The 24,130-nt window shown below is 42.4% G+C and overlaps 1 protein-coding gene across 5 annotated transcripts in view; it reads left to right on the top strand.

Moving 5' to 3' along the window:
• Positions 1-24,130, top strand: part of LOC121861696 — a 103,112-nt gene that overhangs the window by 25,252 nt on the left and 53,730 nt on the right. For 4 of the 5 annotated variants that reach the window (XM_042359591.1, XM_042359593.1, XM_042359588.1 and 1 more), the window contains exon 3: positions 15,378-15,444. The gene's annotated coding sequence lies outside the window, so the exon portion shown is untranslated. Of the gene's footprint in view, positions 1-15,377; positions 15,445-22,065; positions 22,671-24,130 lie in introns of those variants that run through there. The other variant, XM_042359592.1, reaches the window with a different exon arrangement.

Raw genomic sequence — 24,130 nt, 5'->3', positions numbered from 1 at the left:
CGGCTGCCATAAAATTGACCACCTGTACAACTTTCCAATTATACATACATATATTTGAGTCATTTGAGAAGTAAATCTTTTGTTATGTGGATGTTTGAGTTAATCTTGATTTTAGAAATGTTTTGGGGTACTTTTTTGTTCAATTCATCCGTCTCTTTTGTTGATTTAAATGACTTTGTATTTCATTCTATAAAACTAAAACATTATCTCAAGGTTCTTACATTTAATGGTACATAGAGAATCTTTCATTAGTATAGTTCCTATGAGAAAGTTCTCTTAACTAGAGTCTCTGCGTAAAATGTCGGCCATAATGAAGAGTTCCAACACGACATAGGTTCCCATTACCAGAAATACCTACCTTAGAAGCCTCCCATTAGCTAAACTCTTACCCGAGAAATGTTGTTTAAGTGGTCGTGGCAGAGGTTTATAGTTAGCATGTAACTGTTGTCTGTGTGTGTGTGAGCAGGAGTCCCAAGAGTGATGGTGGAGAAGGGAACGGAAAGTAAAAGTCATGAAAATAGCGAAATATAATAATAATAATAATAATAATAATAATAATAATAATAATAATAATAATAATAATAATAAAAGATGTTGTTTAACTTCATCATCAAACTAATTCGCGTCTTTCTTCTTGTAATAACTAAATTTACCTGAATTTAGGTTAGTTTAGGGTTAGCTTATGTAAGGTTAGTTTTAGGTTAGGGTTGGTTACGCTAGGTTAGGTTGAATAGGTTAGGTTAGGTTAAGTTAAGTTAAGTACGTTTGCATTTTATACCTATACAAAACCAAACACGTAAACCCTTTGTTATAGTTACCATACATGACTTAATTAATACTCAATTAAACCTCAAAACGTTTTAGGTAGATTTAAACTACAAAAAATATACCCACACTAATTGGCATCAACCATCAGAAACTCAAAAAAAAAAAACATTAAGCTTCCCTGATCTAATATAAGACGGGATAATCCAGCTTAACTCTCCTGAACCTTTCACTTTGGAGGTGTTTTAATCTCTATCTGTTTCTGTTAATTCTCTCAAGCGTGTATTTGCTTTATCTCCTTTTGGATTTTTATTTATTTCTGTGTTTTTTGTTTTATTATTTTTCCTTTCTCTTTATCATTTTTTCCTTTTTTCTTCCCGTTTTTTCCCTTGATTTTTCTCCTCGTCCCTTATTTCTCCTTCTTTTTTCTTTTCTTTCTTTCTTCTCGTCTCTTTTTTTCCTATCGTCCCTTCTTTATCCTCGTTTCTTCTTCCTCTTCTTTCTCCTCATCTTCTCGTCTCTTCTTTTTCCTTCCTCGGTTATTTTTCCAAGTCTGTTTTCTCTCTTCACCTATACTTTCTCTTTAGCTCTCCTTTCATCTATCCTCTTCTCCTTACCTATCCTTTCTCCTGTCCTTTCTCCTTTTCCCAGCATTTCTCCTCACCTTTCCTTTCTCCCTCTCTCATTCCTCCTCACTTTTTTCCTCTCACATTTCGTACAGTGAGGTCAAAGAGAAAGGCGAATATTGTACTTTTGAGGCGAGGAAAATACACATCTGGTGTTTGAGTGACTGATGTGTGTGTGTGTGTGTGAGAGACGAGACAGATAATGAGGGAAAAGAGAGATGCTAAAAGAGAAAATAAGAGAAAGAGAGAGACGGGGAAAAGAGATATGATTAGAAAGAGAAAGGTACATAATGACAAATATATAAGCTAAGAAAAGACAGAGAGACAAAGAGACATACATAGAGAGAATAAATTTAATCCACAATACTAAATAACTCAAGAACAATAATACCTTTTTTTTTTTATTCTTGTTAGCTTCTTAGTTTGGGATTGGTGGGTAGTAATTGCCTTGTTAAATATAAATACCTTCTCCTCTATGCCACCGTGGCTAATTTGCATAGATCTGTACAGGTGATACGAGGCATTTATTTTTATTGTCTAGTCACCGTGATTACTTGACCCCTTGTACCTGGTGGGTCCTCTTGTGTGATCAGTGTCTTTATATAAGGAAGACCTCGAGAGATAAGGAAAGGGTGACGGGGGTAGAGGTGACGGGAGCTCCTGTAGAAGGTATAGAAGGAGAGGTGTATGGTAGGCCTTTGAGTCTCCTGAAGGGTTAAATAATAGTCATTAAAGGGTTAAATCATCATCGTTAAAGGGTTAAATCATCGTCGTCAAAGGGTTAAATCATTATCGTCAAAGGGTTAAATCATCGTCGTTAAAGGGTTAAATCATCGTCTTCAAAGGGTTAAATCATTATCGTCAAAGGGTTAAATCATTGTCGTCAAAGGGTTAAATCATCGTCGTCAAAGGGTTAAATCATCATCGTTAAAGGTTAAATCATCGTCTTCAAAGGGTTAAATCATCGTCGTCAAAGGGGTAAATCATCGTCGTTAAAGGTTAAATCATCGTCGTTGGAGGGTTAAATCATCATCTTCAAAGGGTTAACTCATCGTCGTCAAAGGGTTAAATCATCGCCATCAAAGGGTTAAATCATCGTCGTCAGCATCAATATAGTCATTAGTAGGGGTACTTATCATCATCATCGTCATTCTCATCTTCATCATCATCGTCATTCTCTTCTTCATCATCATCATCATCATCATCATCATCATCATCATCATCATCATCATCACCGTCAGCATCAATATAGTCATAAGTAGGGGTACTTATCATCATCATCGTCATTCTCATCTTCATCATCATCGTCATCATCATCTCTGTCAACGTTAAGTGAGTCGTCGTCAGTAGTTGTTCTGGCGTCGTCAGTAGAGGGATGTAAAGGGATTAAGATTAGACAGAGAGCTGCGAGGGAGGGAAGGAGGAAGGTGGTGAGAAAATGTTGAAGAGACTTAAAACGAGCGGAGAAGAAGTAGGAAGGTAAATGGAAGAAGAAGAATGGGAGAAAGAAGAAGGCGGAGGAAGAAGAAGACGGGGAAGAAGAAGAAGAAAAGGAGGAACTAAAGAAGAAGAAGAACGAAGAAGAAGGACTAACAGATGCTATGAAAGTAACACCAAACATACAAGGTCCTCTTCGTCCTTCCCTTCCTCCTCTGGTCTCCCTTCACCCACATTAAGTCTTCCTGATACCTTCGTGATGATCCTTGAGACAATGGCACAACTCACATGACCTCCCTACCCCATGGAGAGTCACACCTCCTGGTCACGATGTCCCAGCGGTGTGTGTGTGTGTGTGTGTGTGTGTGTGTGTGTGTGTGTGTGTGTGTGTGTGTGGTCTCTTCATCTTGACACCCAAGGAAGACGTTGGTTTTGGCTGTGTGAGGCATCGGTGACGTCTTGCCTGTATCCCTGTCTACTGCCTAATGCACTTGATGGCTTTATCGTATCTACAGCCATTTTTCTCCGAGTTACACGTCAGAGCTTGAATCCATCTGACAAACAGCTGAAGAGAAACAGGAAGAAGATTTTTTTTTTTAATTTTGTTGTCATAAGGCGTCGACGTGAAAGAATTTAATTACCGTTTAGGATTTTTGTTTCTGTGTGATGATGTTTGTAATTGGAATCATAGTTGATATTATTATGTATCGCTGCGCTCTTTATCAACTGAGGTCGTTAGGCATGTGTAGTGTAGGGTCAGTAAACAACGAAGGGACTGGTTATATTTATCTATATATTCAATGTGTTCATTATCATCAATATACTCTCTCAATCTAGTTATCCACTGACGCTGTACTGAAAATAAGCTTGAAAAACAACTTTCTGAAGCTTGTTTACAAATTACTGTAGAGCTCAGCATCGATGGATAAATAAATAACCGAGGATGACTTGACAATAATGACTAACACACTGAGCACATACGAAAAATAAATATGAATTTACTTTTTAGTTTATATTACGCCCAATGTGTCCTACCGAATGACATTTAACTCTTGGAATTTGTAATTATTAATAAGAAACATGTACATATTCACAAGAGTCAATTTGGAGGAACCCTGAATGCGAACCAACAACACTTACAGCAAGAGGCGAATGCTGTACCCACTTAGCATATCTCTATAGAACCACAACACGCACACAATCAAAGCTGGGTCGACCGAGAGGTACCCCCGATGTGAACCAACAACCAGTAGGACAAGAGGCGAACGCTGTATCCACTCCACAAAAACTCCAGTGCAACAATAAACTCCATAACTCTTGATAATAGTAAAATATAATGCTACTTATTACCCTCGTGTGGGGAGTAGTGATAACAGCCATAAGACAAGTTTGCTTAAAGGTCATTACTGTGTGTGAGTCGTTGTGTTTGTTATTGGTGGACAGACTAAGCAGGCACGGGAGGCTTGCATTATCTTATAGTTACCATGCTGGGGAAGTGCAGTCATTGTTTACTTCTCGTAGGGCAATTATTATTCTCTCTCTCTCTCTCTCTCTCTCTCTCTCCATATCTTTTGCCATCTATATCTAATTTTCTCTCTTTTTTCTCCCTCTTTCTCTCATTGTTTTCACTGTCAATAACTACATCGTGGTTCGGGAAGATATGCTTTACGCTTTTTTTGTTTTCAAGGAGAGAGAGAGAGAGAGAGAGAGAGAGAGAGAGAGAGAGTTAAGACACCATCAGCCAGAACACACGTTAAGGGAAGGTCCTCCTCACTGCCTTACCATTAGCTCAGGTAAGGGAGCAGGAGACAGCAAATGCATTCGTCACTTGATTCCTGAGTGGCTAATGGAGGCTCTATAGTTAATGTCTTATTTTATCATCCACCTCGTATAAGGGAGGACAGGAAGAGGGGTAGCAGAGGAGGGTAAGGAGGGGTAGGGGAGGAGAGTAAGGATGGTAGGGGAGAGGGGGAAAGGAAGGGTAGGGGAGATGGGGTAGGTAATGTGGGTGGGGGGGTGGGGTATTTCTTTTCGATGGTCCTTTTAAGTAATGTCGTGTTTGAGGGTTGAGACACCAGCCAAGAGGGAGACAAGTTGATATAAGTAGTTGTAAGTAATAAGGTTCTTCATTACGTGTAGATATAAGTATAAAGTTGACTCCTCACATAAAGAAATAATTGAAATAATGTGTAAATTAAGACCATCTTGGGGTCGACATCGTGTCGAGGCGGACAGTCCCTGGAATTAATAATTGTATACATCCTTATCGCTGACTCTCACACACCCTCCTTTCTGCCCTTCTCTCCTCGTCCTCCTCCTCATCCTTCCTGCCCCTCTCTGCTCCTCATCCTTCCCGTCCCCTCTCTCCTCCTCCTCATCCTTCCCGCCCCCTCTCTCCTCCTCCTCCTCCTCCTCTTTCCTGCCCCCTCTCCTCCTTCCTCTCCTTCCTTCATTTCCTCCTTCCTATATGAGCATTTTCTTCTCCTTTCTTCCTCCCCCTTCATCCTTACTTCGTACCTCCTCCTGCTCCTCCTCCAGCCACATTCACACGCTCTCCCTCGCTGACACACTCGCACACTAACACACTTGTGGTGACACACTTCTACGGTGACCCCTTGTTCACTCTCACACACACACACACACACACACACACACACACACACTCTTGCTCTTCTACACACTCTCCCGATGGTGTAGTCTTTCCCTGTGACACACTTTTGCCGTCACCCTCACACACGACACACTTAAATGACAGATTTACTCTGGCACACATAACAGACCTACACTGACACATGACAAGGCTTATTGACACACTTACATAATAGATCTACGCTGACACACATACTTACATGACAATACTTACACTGACACACTTACATTACATACTTACCTGACAGACTTACACTGACACACTTACATTACATACTTACCTGACAAACTTACACTGACACACTTACATTACATACCTACCTGACAGACTTACACTGACACACTCACTTTACATTCTTATACTAATACACTTTACTTAACGGACTCGAACTGACATATATTTGTATTCCGCTAAAAGAGTTAAAGACATGAATCGTGGTTGTTGCGCTGCCTCGAATATTGTCACTAAGAATGTCTGTGTTTGTGTCTGAACCCACCAAACTGTCGAGGAAATTTAGAACTTAAGGAGGAGGAGAAGGAAGAGGAAGAAGAGGAGGGTGAGGAAGAGAAGGAGGAAGACAAGAAAACAAAGAAAACAATGAATATGGTGACGATGACGAAGAAGAAGAACAAGAAGAAGAAGAAGATGATGAACAAGGAGTAGGAGAAAGAAAAAACAAGAGTAAGATGAGGAGAAGAAGAAGAAGAGTAGGAGAAAGAAAAAACATAATTAAGACGAGGAGGAGAAGGAAGAAAAACATGAGAAGACGAAGGAGAAGGAAGAAGAAAAGGGTGGAGTAGAGGTGACTAACTTTATCATCTATTGTCATGTATGTACCAGGGGTGGGTGGGTGGGTGGTGGGGAGGAAGCACAAGCGATACTATCCAGCATTCCTGTCCCCTTAGAGTATACGAGTGTCCCCATCCCCGTGTACAGCGTGCGTGTTCCCATCGCTCATAGGACTCCGCTTATAACCTATCGCCTATATTAGCTGTGTTGTCTTTGTTTATGGTAAGGAAAGTATATCGGGAAGGAGAGAAGTTACATATATTAGCCAGTCGTTTTGAATTATGTATCCCAAGTAAAGAATAGGGATTCTAAGCTAATTTATCCGAACCCAAAGCCACTGTAACCTAACCTAACCGAACCTGAAGCCACTGTAACCTTACCTAAGGCCACTGTAACCTAACCTAACCGAACCTGAAGCCACTGTAACCTAACCTAAGGCCACGGTAACCTAACCTAAACCTAACCTAACCTGACCTGACTTGATGTGACATGACCTAACCTAACCTGGACGCGAGACTACCAGGACCAAAGAGGATTCGGTTCACAACGAAGTCTCAAGGAACAGCAAAAATACGAAAAGGAAATAGCACATCCGTGACGAGGAACCCGCCTTCAACTTTCAAGTAGCGACGAAGCCATAGACACTAGCGAGGCCATGAATAACAAGGCCACGACTATCGAGGTCACAACTATCGAGGCCACGTCTATCGAGGTCACAACTATCGAGGCAACAACTAACAAGGCCACGACTAATGAGGTCCTAACTATCGAGGGTACAGCTATCGAAGTCACAACTATCGAGGTCACTGCTAAAGAAGACAAGACTAACGAGGTAGAGAACAGCAGTACCAGACGAGGCGTGTCATGGTGGTTTTGATGGTGGTGGTGGTGGTTATTATGAGGTGGTGGTGGTGGTGGTGGTGGTGGTGGTGGTGGTGGTGGTGGTGGTGGTGGTGGTGGTGGTGGTGGGTGGTCCAAGTGAGGTCGCGAGTATTACACGACCAGCACCCAAGTGTCGTGACCTGCTGGTGTAAACATTTAAAACTCCTTTTCTCTTTCTTTCTGTCTATATCTGTCTTGATCTCTGTCTCTTTTTTATTTTGAAGGTTATTGAACTAGCAACACCTTTCATTTTTTTGTCTATTTTTTCCCCCCAAAATTTTGATAGATTTGAAAGTTTCCTCTATCGATTTTTAGGAGTGTAGAGTGGCAATTTTTTCTTTTTATTATTATTGTCGTTTACCTAAGACTCAAAATTTATCCCAGTCAGCTCAAAGCTCCCCGCGCCTGTTCTGACTGAAGATGTCTTTTCTTGAGTGCGTTTTTTTTGGAGCCAATAACCAGGTCTTGCTCCCTTTTGTTTTGAAGATTAAGGAAAGATCAAACACATTTCAATGTTTCCAAGAGCTTGAGAGGATGCTGTTTATGTTTTTCTCTCAGTTTCTGGCAGTGGTGGAGCATCCAGTACTCTTATCTCTTCGCCGGAGATTGAGAGATATTCACAACTTTGTTTACAACCCATCCAGGCTTACGAGACAATCAATAAATTTCGTTCTCTGCCGGAGATTGTGGGATATTCCTAAGTTTACTAATTCTTTATGAGACTATTGGACCTTCATTATTTTTTATACTAACTGGATCTCATGATACATTCTAAGCTATTTTTTTTCCTGAATGATTTTATGAGATCCAGCACTTTATTTATCGCTTCCCAGACATGTGACGTAAAAAAAATGACCTTATAGTCTGAAACTTTTCCATACTGCGGGAACTCTTGGTTTTCTCCTTCAGTTTCTGGGAAATCATAAAACTTCTAAACTTTTCCTTGAAGACTCTACAACTTCCTCACCAAGCAGAAGACATTTCTCTCGTCCTTGCCTCACAGACAACCCTTTCCTCGGCGTCTTGGCGACTACGGGCGTATAATATTTTCTTCTTGAGGTCCATAGGAATTACAGACACTCAAAAATTATTCAGGTGTCTCAAAAAGAGTTACAAACCAGTAAATACTTTCTTTAATCCTATTTATCTCTGTGTCCTCCCCCCCGTCTCCTCCTCCTCCTCCCCTTCCTTCCCTTCATTTTCCCCCTCCTCGTCCTCCTCTTTATTCTCCCCTTTCTCCTTCAACTTCCTCCTCCTTCTTCCCCTTCTCTCCTCCCCCTCCTCATCCTCTTCCTGCTCCATCTCTCCTCCTCCTTCTCCCCCCTCCTCCTCCTCCCCCCCTTTTCTCTTACCTCTTCCTCCACACCCTATGGCTCCATCTTCATCATAACTCTACGGTCTCTGTCTCTCTTGTTTTAACCCTTTACTTTCTGTCTGTTCCCCTCTGCTTCACGTTTTATCTCTCGTCAATCATCTCTATCCTCTCTTGTCTAAACCTAAACCTAAACCTAACCTCCCTACAGTGTCCTCTTTAACCTCCTGCGTCTACCCCTGTCTACTTTCTTGTTAACTTCACGTACCTGCCTACCTACCTCCTCCTCAGTCACACCCTCACTCCCTCCTCTCCCCCCCACCCACACCCTCCCTCCTCCTTCCCTACCCACCCATCTCCCTCCCTCCCCCAAAGTAGTGGGCAGGGCAGTTTTCGTTCACTCTTTCACCCAGTTACCTACTTCTGCGTCTTTCCTACCCCCCCTACCCTTTCCTCCCTCCCCTCCCTCCCCTCCTCTCCCCTTCCTTCCATTCCTATCCAATCCTCCTTTCTTCTCCTCAGCTTCTCCTCCCCTTCTTCCCTCTCCCCAGCCTCCCCTGTCCTCCGCCTTCTTCTTTCCCTCTAGCCTCTCCTCCAATTCATCTTCCCTTCCCAGCCTGTTAACCCTCTCCCTTCCCTTCCCCAACCCTACCCTGCCTTCCTCCCTTCTTCACCAAACTCTCCCCTTCTCTTCTCTCCCTAACTTCTCCTCTCCTCCTTCCCTTCTCCTTTAGCTTCTCCTTTTAATTTACCATCAACTTCCTCCTCTACCCCCCCCCCTTTTATGCTCCATCACAAGCCTTCCTTCCCTCCTTCCTTTGCCCCCCTCTTCGTATGCTCCTTAAATCCTCCTTCCTTCACCTGGTATGTCAGTGGATTATTGCAATTCCCCTTAGCCCCACCCCCAACTCCCCCACCCCACCCCTCCACCACCCCCTTGGCTCACCAGCTGGTTATGCTAATGTGATTTATCCAGGTGAGTGAGTGAGTGAGAGGAGAGTGGTGAGAGAGGGGCGGGAGGAGGAGAGTGAGAGGGGCGGGAGGGAGGGAGAGTGGTGAGGAGGGGAGGGAGGAAGGAGGTAGGAGAGTGAAAGAGGGAGGAAGGGGAGAGGGAGAGTGAAAGAGAGAGGAAAGGGAGAGGAACAGAAGGAGAGTGAGAGAGGGAAAGTGGGAGAATAAGAGAGGGAAGAAGAATGGGGATGAAGAGGAGGTGGAAGGGAGAAGGAAGAATTAGACACAGATAAACAAATAATAAAATTTGAGAAACAGATAAGGGAGAGGTAGAGAAGGAGAAGGAAAGACAAAGAAGAAAGAAACGGAGAAATAGGGAGATAAAAATGAGGAACAAACGAGAAGAAGACGGATAGAGATAAAAAAGACAAAGAAGAATGAGACAGAGAAATAGAGAATGGAAAACAAGAAAGAGAGAGAAAGGGATAGAGAATGAAAGACAGAAAGAGAAAGACTGAAAGGTAAATAAGAATAAAATACAACGATGGGAAGAGAAGAGAAGACAGACAGACAGCCAAACAGACAGATAGACAGATAGACAACAAACAGACAGACATAAACTAAGGGCAAAAGACCAAACACACAAACACTGAGCCTCTCTGTGTTGGTCACCTCGTCTTAAGTGAATCATTGTGTAGCCAGATTCTCGGAGCTCCGCCCATGAAATTTTCCTCATAACCGGAGATGTGAGTTTTTTTTTTAGTTTTTTTTTTACAAATTCACTTAAGGTATAGTAACAGGCACCCAAAGGTCACATAAATTATTCTATGACTCTACCCAGAAGACTTATATAACGAAAAACAAGAATATTCTAAAGGGAAAGGAAATTGGTCGATGTGGAAAATGAGAGACGGGGAGGTAGAGTAAAATAGGGAGGAAGGGACAGAGAGTGAGTGACCTACAACACTAAAGAAAAAAAAAGCGAAAATAGTACAATACAACAATAAAACTCTACTTAGGTGCAGGAAATAATTATATTGTACGAAATTTTAGAAAATCAAACAATGACCACACGCAGTACGATAGTCACAGGTGAACAAAGGTGTGACGTAGATAAACCTCTTCATAATCATCAATTCTCTCAATTGTTTACTTACCTACAGTTAATGATACGTTCACCTGTCTATCCTCTTGAGATTTATAGCTTAATTATGTGTCTGGGTCCAGGTAATGACAGTTTCCTTTTTGTTCTCTATTATGAAGTATGGCAAGATGTACTGTGTGTATGGCGAGGGAGGGGGGGGGGTAATTGTTGCCTCCCGTACGTGGGTGGTCATCATGATACCGCTGGTACCTCGGGGAGACTGTCGGTGTTCGTGTGACTGTGGAGTATAAGTTTCTAATCACTTCTTATTAACTACCTGTATTAACTACTTCGTGATCGTTAATTATTTCGTGTCCATAAAATCCTAAATTATCACCCGTTTTTTCCCCGTTTTATGGTGTTTTTATGATTTTTTGTTACGTCATTATTTGTCTTTTTTTTTTAACTTCTTCGACTCACTAACGAAGAAGTAATTAAGAAACAGAAGAAGAAAAATTATAATAATTGGGAAAAAGGTTAAAGACTAAAGAAAATTATATTTTTATTATTATTTTTTCGTTTACTTGTCATTCTTAATGTTATGTAGTCATTTGTTGATAAAGATGGGCTCAGGCAGTCGTGGGTCGGGCACTCCTAGGGTCGGGCACTCATGAGATCGGGCAGTCGGGCACTCCTGTCGGGCACTCCGGGCACTCCTGGGGGCACTCACTCCTGGGGTTGGAGATCGGGCACTCCTGGGGTCGGGCACTCCTGGGGTCGATCACTCCTGGGTTGGGTTGAGGTCAGGCACTTAGGGTCAGGGGGGGCACTTTAGGGTCATGGGCACTTTGGTCAGGCACTCCGGGCACTCATTCAGGCACTCCTGGGGTCAGGCACTTTAGGGTCAGGCACTCCTGAGGTCTATCACTCCTGGGGTCAGGCACTCCTGGGGTCAGGCACTCAGGGGTCTATACTCCTGGGGTCAGGCACTCCTGGGGTCGGGCACTTTAGGGTCAGGCACTCCTGGGGTCTACTGGGGTCAGGCACTCCTGGGGTCAGGCACTAGGGTCAGGGCTCCTGACTCCTTAGGGTCGGGTCAGGCACTCCTGAGGTCTATCACTCCTGGGGTCAGGCACTCCTGGGGTTGGGCACTCCTGGGGTCAGGCACTTTAGGGTAGGGTCAGGCACTCCTGGGGTCAGGCACTCCTGGGGTCAGGCACTGGGTCAGGCACTCCTGGTCCTCCTCCTGGGGTCAGGCACACTCCTGGGGTCGGGCACTTTAGGGTCGGGCACTCCTGAGGTCTATCACTCCTGGGGTCGGGCACAGCACACATTCTCTCCACAATGTCACTTCTCATGTTTTTTTGGACAAGAGTGAAAGCTCAAGAATAAAACGTTACCGTCGCTACCTTCTTGTTATTTCACTTAAGAGTTGATATCACCAAATCATCTTAACACATCCCATGAAATTTATCTTTTAGAACTATCTTTAACACCTCACTATGGTAAAAAAAATAAAAGACATTAACCATAGTGCCATTGGTTGATTCCTGGCTTCGAGTGGCCAATGAGGTGCGTTTATTGTCGTCTTGTACACGCCTCCTCAGATAGGTGTCGACCAATAGGCGCGTCGCGATTCTCATATGTGGATTTCACGGTAAACTTAAGAAGATAAACAAATTATTTATTTACAACAGTACTGCCTTGTTATTTATGCTTTTACGGGGTGACCAGTTTGGGGAGGTGACCTGGGTACGTGGGTGGAGTTTGGGGAAAGAGAAAGGGAGGGGAGGATTGATGGGAGGGATGTAAGGAGAGTAATAGTGATGGGTCAGGGTAGGAGAAGGGTGGTGGAAGGGATTAGGGGAGGAGCAGAGGAAGGAGGAAGGGAAGTCAGATAGATGAGGAAAGAAGAAAGATGGTTGAAGGTGATAAAGGGGAGGGTTGGGAAAGGAGGAAGGGAAGAACCTAACCTAACCTAACTAGCACCTGACATCCACCGCTGCATTCCATCAGTACTGTACAATATATCCACCAACAACAATAAGAGACCAGAAGATATTACCCGCTGTCTCCAACCTAGTTAGCGATGACCTGGCTAGCTTGACCTTTGACCCATATCCAGGGGGTGGGGAGGAATGGAGGAAGGGAGGGGGAAGGAGACGGGTGTATTGGGAAACTGGAGAGAAAGGAGGAGGGAGGTGGAGAAAGGGAGTGAAGGAAGAGGTGGGAGGAGGAGGAGAAAGAGTAGGGGGAGGAGGAAAAAGTGGAGAGGGAAGAGGAGAAAGTGGAGAGGGAAGAAGATAAAGAGGAGAGGGAGGAGGGGAAGAGGAAGAAGAGAAGAGGGAGAGGAAGAAAAGGAAGAGGAGGAAAGGGAGAAGGAGGTCTTTTCAATACTATTCAATTGAGTCATATTTATCAACATTAACTAGTAGCATGAGTCAATGGCATGAGAGACTTATCATGAGTATGTTTGTGTGAGGTAAGATGAGTCACTGGAAAACTAAGAAGAAAAAAAAAACACTCACAGGTTATTGCGTTTGTGTTGTTGATATTTGTGAGTCGGGTCAGGTAAGATCATTGACGTGTTGCTCTGGGGGGTTGTACTGGTAATGGTCAGCAAATATCCACAAAGAGTCACTGTACCAATTGTATTCCTGGTCTCAGTCAAGAAAATATTAATACTAGTTTTTATGTTATATTCTGAATTAAGACATTGCATAAACATCAAATTTATTACGATACATAACGTTATTATGTTGTGCTATGAATAAAAACATCAAATGAACATCTAAGTTATTATTGTATGTTGTGGTTCAATATTAAAAGCCAATATTTACACCAATAATATACAGATGTTTGTCATTAACTCGTAAACCACAAGAATTACAATTATACCAAAAACCAATTCAATCAAGGAAATACATTTGTTCCATTTGGCACCAGGGAAGAATAATGTAACTTACTCACAGGTTCATTGGAAAGTGTTGAAAAATGGCTTCTTTTTTGATCGGTGCAGATGTTGGTTTCACTAATTAAAGAATACGACCCTTTACATTCACCAAATCTCCTTCACCAGGTTATGTTAGGTCATTCTCTGGCATCTTTACGAGGTCTTAATCTGCTAAGTACCTCGTAAAGTGTTTGAAAGTGTGTAAAGTTAATTTTTCCTCCTTCTCTGTCCCTCACACAACTGTCTAATTAATGTATGTAATTAGACAGGAAAACGCAAGCATAGACAGAGAGAAAGGATACTGTTGAGAAGATGATAAGAGATGGGCGTAGGAAGTGAGGGATAAAGGAGAAGACTAAAAGACTCACTCCTCACACACTCCCTCACAACACACTCCTCACACATTCCCTCATACCTCATTCCTCACACCTTACTTCTCACATACTCCCCTACCTCACTTCTCACACATTCACTTACACCCCACTCCTCACACACTCCCTCATACCTCACTCCTCACACACTCCCTCACTCCTCACACATTCCCTCACACACTCTCTCACACCTCACACACTCCCTCACTCCTCACACACTCCGTCACACCTCACACACTCCCTCACACCTCACACACTCTCTCATATATCTTACTAATACTTCCAGAAGACTTCGTGAGAATGAAACTTGACAGAGATAAACCCTAGGCTTCTGACGTTTGTTTATTTCTCGTACGAAAAAAAATCGTGTCTTACTGATTCCATGGATATGAAATTTAATATACATTGTGTGTATGTGTGTGTGTGGGAGGGGTAGTAGTAGTAGTAGTAGCAGTGGTAGGACTTCAAACACATCTAACGAAGCCCGTGTGGACGTCAGTGCTCGAGGATTCTGGACGCGGGGACAGCAAGCTTTCTTCGACATCAGGATTTTTGATCCCATGGCCGCATGTCACCGTAACTTAGCTCTCGATGCTGCACATAGGAGGAACGAACGACAAGAGAAGGGCATATGGGGAGAGAATTCAAAACGTTGATCAAGGCAGCTTCACCTCTAGTGTTCACAACCTCTGGTGGGATGGGACCAAGTGCAAGATGTTTCTACGCCAGACTCGCGGAGTTGATCTCCGAACAGAAGCAGCAGCCCAGAAGTTATGTTACAGCCTGGATGAGATGTCGACTGTCTTTCTCTCTCCTTCGGTCGGCTTTGCTCTGCCTCAGGGGAACGAGAGCTTCTGCCCCAATCCCGACAACTGCTGTAGATATTGACTATGAGGCTAAAGTCACTGAATGCCGCATAGATCTGCGGCTCAACTAATTCAACACAGATAGGATAGCTACTTATGTATTAGGATATTTAATATTAAGGTAATCAAATGGTGGCGAAGGTGTGGCTATTGGGGGGAGGCTGGAGGCCACGTTTTCAAAAAAAAAAAAAAAGTAGTAGTAGTAGTAATATATGAATTTTAGTCACCATCTGTTTGTCGTAAATAAAGTAAGACAATTAACTTTCCTTTGGTGTCGACAATTATGGGGGAGAATCTTCCAAACTCCAGGACCCACCCTGGGAAGGCCAGCCTCCCTCTCCTATAGTATTTCCTCCACAGTCCTGCGTCGCACTCCTAGCCGGATACTCAATAGGATGTTGCCCAATGGAGAAATGTATCACCGCGGGTAGAAAACAAATGACAAAAAGGAATCTATAACATATTGAGTACTGATTCATGCCAATCATTCTCTCAGTGTAACACGTAAAGTAACATGACAAATATCTACTGTGTAACATGTATAAATTACTACGTCATAACAACTGCAATAAGAAGTCAGGTTACGTAACATATATCTGTCTAGTTCATTATACAGTCCCTCATTGTCTTGTTTATAGTTATTACTCTTATAATGACTGGTGTATTAAAGTGTTTATTGTTTGTTTTACAGGAAGCGACATCATGTGACCTATCCATCACCTCCTAACCCTCTCTTCTACACACAGCACCTAATAACAGTAAGTGTCTTTGTGTTTCCCATACATCCCGTGTTAATAATTCAGTCTTCAGTATCACACTTCGTAGTAATAGTTTCCAAGATGAGGTTTTCTCCGAGTGACCTTCCATAGCGAGTGTGTCTGTTTGGTGATATAGAGTAGGTGGTGGTATTAAATATCTCCAGGTATTCGTTGCGTTTACAGGTGATTATGACCTCAGGTAAGACAGATGAGACTTGGGTTGTTGTCTCTCACTTCAACACCTGTAATAAGACAAGAGGGAATATATCTTGGTTGTTGTCTCTCACTTCAACACCTGTAATAAGACAAGAGGGAATATATCTTGGTTGTTGTCTCTCACTTCAACACCTGTAATAAGACAAGAGGGAATATATCTTGGTTGTTGTCTCTCACTTCAACACCTGTAATAAGACAAGAGGGAATATGTCTTGGTTGTTGTCTCTCACTTCAACACCTGTAATAAGACAAGAGGGAATATGTCTTGGTCGTTGTCTCTCACTTCAACACCTGTAATAAGACAAGAGGGAATATATCTTGGTTGTTGTCTCTCACTTCAACACCTGTAATAAGACAAGAGGGAATATGTCTTGGTCGTTGTCTCTCACTTCAACACCTGTAATAAGACAAGAGGGAATATATCTTGGTTGTTGTCTCTCACTTCAACACCTGTAATAAGACAAGAGGGAATATGTCTTGGTCGTTGTCTCTCACTTCAACACCTGTAATAAGACAAGAGGGAATATGTCTTGTGTGTGTATATTGTCTTCTGTATATGGTAATCGTTTAAGTGTTATTATTTTTCGAGCCATACTTTATTTTGAATTGATTTATTAAGTACTGTTAGAAAAGTATTGATAAGTGTATACGTTTTTACAGTATACTTAGATAAAGACCTAATTATTATCGTGGTTTCGGCCTTACAAATAACCTAACCTAACCTAACCTAACCCAACCTAAGAAATCTTGTCCCGATTATAGTTTGTACTGAAATTACTAAACACCAAGTTCTAATGAAGCGACCGATAGTTGTGGTCTGACTACCTCCGTGTACTAAATAATATTCTACTTTCACCTTAACTCGTTCAGAACCATAGCATTATGTATGATGTTTAGTGGACGTGCAGAGAGAGAGAGAGAAGGAGAAGCAGTGAGAGAGAGAGAGAAAAGAGGAAGCAGAGAGAGAGAGGCTTAAAAATACATAAATGATAATAGTATACAGAAGAACAGACGAAGAAAATGGGATGATGAAACCAAAACAAAACAATAACAAGGAAACAGGAAATACACAATATGACAGCTAAACGTGTCACTAATGAATAAAAGAACGTGTGGGGAAAAAAATAAAGAATCAAGAGAAACCAGGATAATAAAGGATGAAATAGAGAAAACATGACAGGTGAGTGTGCTGGGAGGAGGTGCAGTAGGGGAAAGGTTCGTGTCCTATGCCATGTTCGCATCACCTGGCAATTACCTGTTTGTGTGTTTTTCTCTGGTTGGCTTAATGACCCTCATTTTAGCGAGGGGGAAGAGAGGAATTTCCTGTCTTATCCTGTTATATCCCGTCATGGTGTTAATTAGTCATGATTTTTTTTTTGAGGGGGGGGGGGAGTTTTCATTAATTGGTTTGTGGTCCTGTAGAGAAGATGAAAACAGTATGGTAGACGTTTATCTGTCACCTCCCTAACTTATCCACCAGCTGAAGTGATACAAGGACTGCGTCTCCAAGGGAAGGGGGGAGGAGGGCGGAGTTGTGGAAGGGACGGAGGAGCGAAAGGAAAAGGTTAGAGAACTGAAGAAGGGGTCAGCAAGTAGAAAGGGCAGGGGGAGGGAGGGTCAGGGAGAAGAGACAGGGTGAGGGAAGGTCCAGGGGAGGGAAGGGCTGGGGGAGAGGCAGGGAGGGAGAAGGTCCAGGGAAGAGACAGGGTAAGGGAAGGTCCAAGGAAAAGACGAGAGAGGGGGGCAGGGGAGAAAAAGGTCCAGGGGAAAGGCAGGGGAGAGGGAAGGTCCAGGGAAAAGACGAGAGGGGGGGGACATGGAAGAGGCAGGGGAGAGAAGAGGCAGGGGAATAGAAGACCAAAGGAGAGACAGAGAGAGAAAATGTCCTGGAGAGATACAGAGTGCTGGACTGTGTGTGGGTCAAGAAGGAAGCTTTGAAGTTGCTTATATACCCTGATTCATCATCGTAGAAACAGGTTTAGTCTTTCTCCTTTCGTTGTTGGTGTTCCTGTCGAGGCTGTGCTTATTAGTGTATTGTTAGTAGTGTGTGTGTGTATGTGTGTGTGTGTGTGTGTGTGTGTGTGTGTGTGTGTGTGTGTGTGTGTACTCTGAGGCGCTTGACACAACACGGCCGAGACCCACGACGTAAGAGAGGGTATACAGTTGATGTGTTACTAGACATTGGAGGCGAGTATATGTGTTACTAGATATTTACAGGTTAATATATCTTTCTTTTTTTGGTTTTATTAATTGTTTTTGCTGTGGTATTTACTTCGTTTTTGCTGCTGGTTTGTGATAATGATCCGTTGTACTAGTCTTAGGTATTTTGTTTACATATTACGGTACATAAAATATATAGAATGTTAATGCATAAGATTTATTTATTTTTATCTGACTCAGGCGTCATGGGGTCAGTTCTGTGTGTCTGCTGTGACCTGTGATTTATATTATTTGCTCCTTTAATCTGATAACAGTAATGGCAAAAAATTATCCGATGTATTTCGCCTTTTTCAGTTAATATTGTTTTTATTTTGTTTTGTTATGGTACTTTGTTTCTTTTATGTTACATTCACATTTTCCGGGTCACATATAAGCTTCACGACTGACACGACACAATTTTTGTCTCCTATTAACACACTATTAATGTCCCCTATTACCTATATTTAGTTAACCCCAAAATGTCTCCTATACTTAGTAAACCCCAAAACCTCCTAAACTCATTTAACCCTCCAAAGCAGCCTCGTGCGACTTCTGAACCCCGAATATAACCCCTTAGCAGCGGTTCACTGGTAATGTGATGGAGAGTCGAGGTTAGGTTCGTTACCCACCGAGTACAGTCCCTCAGTTAGTGTAATTTTTATCATGTTTGATTTAATTTCTTTATTTCATCTGTTTACCTGTTTGGATTTTTTTATTAAGCTATTATTTATTTATTTATTTATTTATTTATTTATTTATTTATTTATTAGGTTAGACTAGGTGTTGTTAGGATAGATTGAATTAGGTTAAGTTTGGTTAAAATAAATTAGGCTGGTTAGGTTAGGTTAAATAAGCTGGAATGTCTAATCTTCAGGTGATTCGATGTATCATTATAAAGAACGTTGACGAAGGACGTAATCATTCTCTCCATCACCTCACCTGCACGTCACGACCACCTCTGGCTGTGAGTGACGTTGATAGGTAGCAAAATTATCCCATTACAGGTGAGAAACTTGTAAGAATGGTGCAATTGTGCCTTACGATGGCTTCCTTTGTTGCCAGGAGAGGGTTCATGATCCTTCCCATCTCGTAAATATACCAAGTATGACGTCACGGGTCCTGGGGATATGTGGGGATTACCTGGTGACGTGTGGATACCCTAAATAGTGACACACACACACACACACACACACACACACACACACACACACACACACACACACTGGCTGCATATCAAGTAACTCCGAGGTCTACTCACTCCCTGCTGGGGGTGGGGGTGACGCTGTTAGCAATGAGTTACTCCTACTTCTTCACCTTTATGACCAGGTGAGACTCGTCCTCCCTGGCCCCGGGTCACGAGGTACTGACCCTCTGACCTCCTCCAAGCACTTCTTGTGTAATGGGTCAGTGGTGTGACGTATGTCTTGAGTCATTTTACTCTCTCTCTCTCTCTCTCTCTCTGGCAGACAACACTTAACCGACACCACCGGCACTGGCAGACACTACTGGGAGACGCCTCTTAGATAAAGCCACTGTCTTCCAAGCATCACTAATACCTCCTCCCCGGACTCGCTAATGGGATTACACCTTCCAAAGTACCCAGATCAGAGGGATTATCTCTGTGGACGCGGTCATGAGGGAGGGTTGTGATCAGTGATGGAGGAAAGTGAGGGGGGGTTGTGATCAGTGTTGGAGGAAAGTGAAGTGATGGAGGAAAGTGGGGGGTTGTGATCAGTGATGGAGGAAAGTGAGGAGGGTTGTGATCAGTGATGGAGGAAAGTGAGGAGGGTTGTGATCAGTGATGGAGGAAAGTGAGGGGGGTTAGATCAGTGATGGAGTGATCAGTGAGGAAAGTGAGGGGTTGTGATCAGTGATGGAGGAAAGTGAGGGAGGCTGTGATCAGTGATGGAGGAAAGTGAGGGGGGGTTGTGATCAGTGATGGAGGAAAGTGAGGGAGGGTTGTGATCAGTGATGGAGGAAAGTGAGGGAGGGTTGTGATCAGTGATGGAGGAAAGTGAGGGAGAGTTTAACAACCATCACCAAGTCCTTCCCACCCCACCCGTTCCTCCTTCACCCTACGCCTCCCTTTCCACCCCCTAATCCCCTCCTCCACACCCCCACGTCCCTCCCCCACACCCCCACGTCCCTCCTCCACACCCACATCTCCCTCCACCCCACCTCTTCACCCACACTCCCTCTCCATCTCCCCCACACTCTACGTCTAACCTAAAACAAACTTTAAGTATGATAATTGAAAACATAAATAAACGGAGATGCTTGAATATATAAAAATGGGAGGAGACTAGAATGAACGGTGATTAATTATCGATAAGTGAAAGGTGTTTTGCCAGGTGATTTTATCTTAATAACTGGTGTGTCATTCTCGAGGTAATAAAATCATCATTCTTAATTGATCTGTTCTTCTCTAAGTAAAAATAACGTGTTTTAATAACTGGTTTATCATTCTCTAAGTAGGTAAAGCGTGCCTCTTAATAGCTATTCCGTCATTCTCAAAGTACTAAGAATGTCTGTCGTTGGTCTTAAGTCCTTCGTTTAAGACTTGATGAACGGATCTTAAGGAATCAATAAACACACTGGAAGTATTTTGTTTACATATTCACGCAGGTTCCAATAATATTATATTGTTGACATTAATCTTAGATATGATACCTTGCTAAAACTTATTATTGAAACACGTGACCTCTCCTTAAACACACACACACACACACACACACACACACACACACACACATACTAACAAGAAAGAAAGATAATAGGAAACTAATAAAATAAATGAATAATAAAACTCCAAAAATAAAAGCGGCTATTACCAACTATAAGAAAAGAACAAAGGATAGTAACAAAAAATTAAAGTAGTAAATGTTAAAGACTAAAGAAAAAGGATTACTATTGACTTGAAATATGTTGTTAATGAATTAGAAACAGTCTTGGGGCTGGTTATGGTCACGTATGCAAAATAGTAGAAATTAGAATACGACGATAAGTATAAGAGATGATGAAGGACACTGGAAGACAGTTGAGAATAACGAAGAGAGAGAATTGTGATCGTTTGATATGCATCGTGGATTAGCATACAGGGATGGTTGAAAATGTAGTGAATAACAATAATAATAATTATAATAATACTGGTAATAACAACAACAACAAAAACAATAACATCAACAACAACACCAACGCCACTAATAACACAACAACAACATCAACCACATTAACAACAACACCAACAACAACAATAACGAATTAACAAAGATAGAAGAAGAGGAGAAGTAAGAGAGAAATCAAGGGATAATGAGGGGAAGAGTGTGGGAAAAATTATTAACACAAGGTGACTGTTGACTGTTCACTCTTACCTGTTGCCCCCCTCCCCTCACCTCACCTCACCTCACCTAGCCTCGTCTGGTGATGCTGATGATTATGTTGGCCTTGGAAATTGCTGGGTATTGCTGGCACAGAGCCGTAACCATGTAATAATAATAATAATAATAATATCATTAATAATAATAATAATAATAATAATAATAATAATAATAATAATAATAATAATATTAATGACAGATAGGCTTAGGACCTCTTCAGCAAGGTGATCAGTAAACACTCTTTCAGCAACATTTTCACAGTGAGAGTATCAGCTGTTTACGTTCTGGGAAATCCAAAAGTTTCATACTATTTATACTGAGGTCAGCCGGGTACCAGGTGCACATACCAGACAAGAAGTTTAAAGTTCCTGTTAGAGCCACGAGTGCCAGCCAGTGATGGGTGGATTTAGGCATCACCAGAGAGTGCCACTAAAGGGAGATAATTAGAATCACCTGAAGATTAGCCCCCAGCCTATTTCACCTGACGATTAAAACACCCTAATGCTGCCTGGGGCCATTAGGCTAGGGTTAGGTTAGTGTTAGGTTAGGATAGGATATGTTAGGGTAGATTATATTAGGTTAGGCTTCATTTAGCGTTAAGGTGGATTAATGTTAAGGTGAAATAAGCCGATGTTAATCTTTAGATGATCCGGTATTTACAACATGTTATCAGTGTGGTGGATCATGTAGGGGGTGTTGTGGCGCGCGTGTGAAGGTAGTGATGGTGGTGGGGGGAGGAGTCATGGGGGGAGAGGAAGAGTGTGCAGGTGAGATGCCCCGGCCAGCCTCGCCCAGCCCCCTCCTCTCCTGCCACACTCTGTGTCCGTCTCTCGCGCCGTACACACACACCTCTACCCTTGCCCTCACCCTCCCGCTGCCTCCTCCACCACCCCTTAGTGTACAGTACCTCACCTGCCGTGCCTTAACGTAAGAGGTGCTACTGCTTCACCCCCCCTTGCTTCTGCTGCCGTGCCTTCGTCGTCCCCTGCTACCGGAGTTGTTGTTTAATGAATTCGTCCTGACACCACTTGAGATATAGTAAAAAAAAAAAAACTATGAGAACAAGAATATGAACAAATAGCTAAGTTCATCGGTGTTTTTTTTTTTTTAGAAAGACTGGACGACATAGAATTATTTTGGGGGGACAGTTTTGCCAGGACTCTCATACAAGGTGAAGTTGGTGAGGAAGACGAGGAGAAAAGACAGAAAGGTGACGTTTTAAGTAACATAAAGACAGAGTGAGAGATAGAGAGTGTAGGAGGAGTGCATCTGTGTGTTAAAGAGCGTCAAAAAGAAGGAAGAAAGAAGAGGAAGAAGAACGTGGTGATAAAAGAGAAGGAAGAAAAAAAAAATAACAAAGAAAGAGAGAGGGAGAGGAAGTACCACACCCTTACCCCCCCCTCTGCCAGTCAGTACACAGAGATCAGCTGAGAGGTGAGTGTGTAGTACCTCTTTTTACACCTGTCTTACCTCATATTCTCCCTCACCTTGTCTCCCCTGTGGTGGAGACTCGTTGTTTACTATTACTTAAAGGATTTCCAGAAGTGATGTCTAGCGTAATATTGCAACTTTTTCGCTAACATTCATATTGTATTTAGCGAACTTAGCAACTGATACATATTTTTTTTCTTTAGTGTTGTTTAAGTTTTAATTGCTTCAACTGCCAGGGTTATTGAGCAACATTCACTAGGGTCTTAGTTATAGATGCTTCAACTGTCTGGGCTATTGAACAACATTCACTATGGTCTTAGTTTTAGGTGCTTCAACTACTGTACCGGGGTTATTGAGCAACATTCACTTTGGTCTTAGTTATAGATGCTTCAACTACTGTACCGGGATTATTGAGTAACATTCACTCGGGTCTTAGTTAAAGGTGCTTCAGCTGTCTGGGTTATTGAGCAACATTAACTTTGGTCTTAGTTTTAGGTGCTTCAAATACTGTACCGGGGTTATTGAGCAACATTAACTTTGGTCTTAGTAATAGGTGCTTCAACTACTGTACCAGGGTTATTACGCAACGATCTCAAGTCTAACTCATCTTTAAATTTGAGAAGAGACAGAGAGACAACTTCTATGGTTGAGTAGTACAAGGCTCGTGTGTTGATGTGTGTACAACGTCTCGACCACCACGCTCACCCGGCACCCTAATATATATTAAGATTAAATGGTCAACTAGTGTATTAGAATCAAATGGGGATTAGCCCACTTAGTTAATTTAACCTAATGATTATATACCCAAATGCTGGCTGGGAGGAGTTAGGTTATGTTAGGTTACCGTTATGATATGTTAACTTTGGTTAGGTTAAGTTAGGTTAGGTTAGGTTATATTAGCTTAAGTTTTATTATAGGTTAGTATATGTTAGATTAGTTTAGCTTTAGATTAAATTAGACTGTTTGAATAGGTTAGATGACATTAAGCTCGGTTATATTATATTAGCTCAAGTTAATTGGGTTAGTATATTCTAGATTAGGTTAGCTTTATGTTATATTACATTGTTTGAATAGGTTAGATTACGTTAAGTTAGGTTAGGATACGTTAGATTAGCTTTTGGTTTGGTTACAGTAATTATTCACCAGGTAAAATAAGCTGGGGGCTAATTATCACAGGTGTTTCCTCTGAGGGGCGATCACAAAAATACCTGTGTGACGATAACTTGCTCTGTAGCGGTGTAGTGCAGGAGAGAGGGCGGGTTAGGGGGGGAGATGGAGAGAGAGGAGGGGAGATAGAGAGAGAGGAGGGGAGATAGAGAGAGAGGAGGGGAGATAGAGAGAGAGGAGGGGAGATACAGAGAGAGGAGGGGGATACAGGAGAGAGGGGGATAAGAGGAGAGGAGGGGGATATAGAGAGAGGAGGGGGGATACAGGGAGAGAGGAGGGGGGATGGCAGAGGAGGA

The sequence above is a fragment of the Homarus americanus genome, unplaced genomic scaffold (genome assembly GCF_018991925.1).
Source record: "Homarus americanus isolate GMGI-L3 unplaced genomic scaffold, GMGI_Hamer_2.0 scaffold44808, whole genome shotgun sequence".
Lineage (NCBI taxonomy): Eukaryota > Metazoa > Arthropoda > Malacostraca > Decapoda > Nephropidae > Homarus > Homarus americanus.
Note: the sequence above shows the minus strand (reverse complement) of the source record. Positions and strands in the feature narration are given on the sequence as shown.